Here is a 2,344-nt window from a genome sequence, read left to right as displayed (position 1 = left end):
CATGTTCTTGTACTTTCTACTTTTAGTGATTGGGGATCACGCTTCTATCTTTTAATTTGGTCGATTGTTTTTTTGACAGGGATACAGTATCCTGACTTTGGTGAGATTGTTTTTCTTGGCTGGTTGTGATGAACTTCCATTATTAATATTTTGACATTTTGAATTAGGTTTTTCATTTGGTGGTACAATTTTAATATACAAGGCAAGTATGATTTTAATAATGTATTGTGGGGATAGGAGGGGAAGAATAGGGGGGAGGATATGAGAGGAGGAATGAGAGGAGGAGAGGAGAGGAGAGGAGAGTGAGAGGAGAGGAGAGGATAGGGAGAGAGGAGAGGAAGGAGAGGAGAGGAGAGGAGAGGAGAGGAATATATTAGAGAGAGAGGAGATAGTAAGTAGAGAGAGGAGATGAAGGAGAGAGAGAGAGGTAGAGAGGGAGAGGAGAGGATAGAAGGAGAGGAGAGTGAGGAAGGATTATGAGAGGAGAGGAGAGGAGAGAGAGGAGATGAGATGATAGAGGAGATTAGATTATAGTTGTGTTTATATTATATTAGATTGTATATATTATATTATATTATATTATATTATATATATTTATATTATATATATTATATATATTATATTCTATTATATTCTCTTTATCTATTATAGTATATTATATTTATTATATAGTATATATATATATTATATTATATTATTGAAATACTGTTGCTGTATTAAACAAATCTGTAGCAGGAGTAGAGAGTCCGTTACTAGATTTGAACTTATAATTATTCGTATTGAATACTTATAAGTACGGGTTGCCGGGGAATAAAGAAAAAAAAAAATGGGAATAATGAGAGGAGGGTTTTTCTTTTATTCAAATAATTAGGGATTCTCACCTTTACTTTATTGTAGGATCACCAAAAATAATATGTTCGAGTTAAATGTCTCTTTTTAATTAATTGTTTATTTATAATCGAAATATATTATTAAACTTCACAAATAAACTTCACTGTTAAATATTTAGATTTCAGTTCAATCCGAATGGGTAATAGAAGATTTTCTTTATTGAAGTTTATGGTTTGAAAGACAAATGGTAAGTGAGTTAACAAAATGTCCATCCTTCCATAAGTAACTTCGGGTTTGTTACAATTGTTATTAATTCGTGTACTAAATGCAATGATGCAACTACTAAATAATTTTTTTTAGCGATTATAGATAATTAATCTTTTACAATTCAATATACATTTTTAGTTAGTAGTTGACAAATATGATTACTTCATAAATACACTTAAAAAAAAACATAAATAAGGTTTTATATAAAAAAAAAGTTTGTGTTTTTTTTTGATGGGTCCAAACAGTTTTGGACATGGCGCCCGGCCTTGCCACTAGGCAACATGTGGTTTGACTTCATTACCGCAAAGAACCTGGGCGAGTGATTTGATGGCTTGCAACAAAATAACTGAATCTGGTGCTGCTGATGGTGTTGGCAGCTGCTGACGTTGTCCACCTGTTGTTGGCTGATGTTGTTGTTGGCGCAAGGTTCTCAGCTGAACAGCTCGAGAGCGAATAACCCTTTTATTTGTAGGGTGTAAGAGAGTGTGGTGGAGGCGGTCGCATTTCTTACAGTTGTTCATGGATGTACACGACCTTATACTGTGGCTTCTGGCAAGACAATTCTTGCAATAACGATGCCTGTCAACCATTTCTGTCCTCCTTTTCACCGACATGTTTAAAAACTTCCTGCAAAATCGAAGTGCATGAAACTTGTTACATAGGGTGCACTTATACACATCCGGTATCCGACGATGCACACGGACTTGATGGTTACTACGGCTTTGACTTGGTCGAGTTGGTTGTAGTCTGCGGTTGTACCTAGTGCTGAAAAAAAAAATAATACAATTAGAATTTTCACAACTATATGGCAGGGATTAGGGTTGTTTATGTGTTATGTGATGTGTTATGTGTTAGATGTGTTATGTGTTTGATGTGTTATGTGTTAGATGTGTTATGTATTAAACTTCCGAGAAGAACGATATTATATGTAGGTTTCGTTAATATCAAGAGAATTTTCCTTATTCATAAAAGGGAGATAGCATAACTTAACTATGGGTCTATTTATAATTCCTGAAGCTGTGCGAATATCTGCTACACGCACATTCTTATCAAAACCTGGGTATGTTTTATGAATTCTACCTAAACGCCACTCGTGTGGTGGTTGTAAGTCATCCATTATCACTACAAGATCACCAACTTGCATATTTGGGAGAGAGTTTTTCCATTTATATCGTTTATGTAAGGATTTGAGGTAGTCTTCTTTCCATCGGATAGAGAACTGATGGTGAATAACCTTTAGTTTTTC

The 2,344-nt window shown here is 34.6% G+C and overlaps 1 protein-coding gene across 1 annotated transcript in view; it reads right to left on the bottom strand.

The window, feature by feature from the left end:
- LOC119607299 (probable basic-leucine zipper transcription factor S) overlaps positions 1–1,860 on the bottom strand; it is a 30,323-nt gene extending 28,463 nt beyond the window's left edge. The window contains exon 1 of the mRNA XM_037961172.1: positions 882–1,860. The gene's annotated coding sequence lies outside the window, so the exon portion shown is untranslated. The remainder of the gene's footprint in view (positions 1–881) is intronic.
- Positions 1,861–2,344: the final 484 nt, after the last annotated feature.

The sequence above is a fragment of the Lucilia sericata genome, unplaced genomic scaffold, assembly GCF_015586225.1.
Source record: "Lucilia sericata isolate MDLA Ls3-8-SP2 unplaced genomic scaffold, ASM1558622v1 Contig000685F_arrow, whole genome shotgun sequence".
NCBI classification, from domain to species: Eukaryota; Metazoa; Arthropoda; class Insecta; order Diptera; family Calliphoridae; genus Lucilia; species Lucilia sericata.
This window is presented reverse-complemented; position numbering and strand designations above follow the sequence as displayed.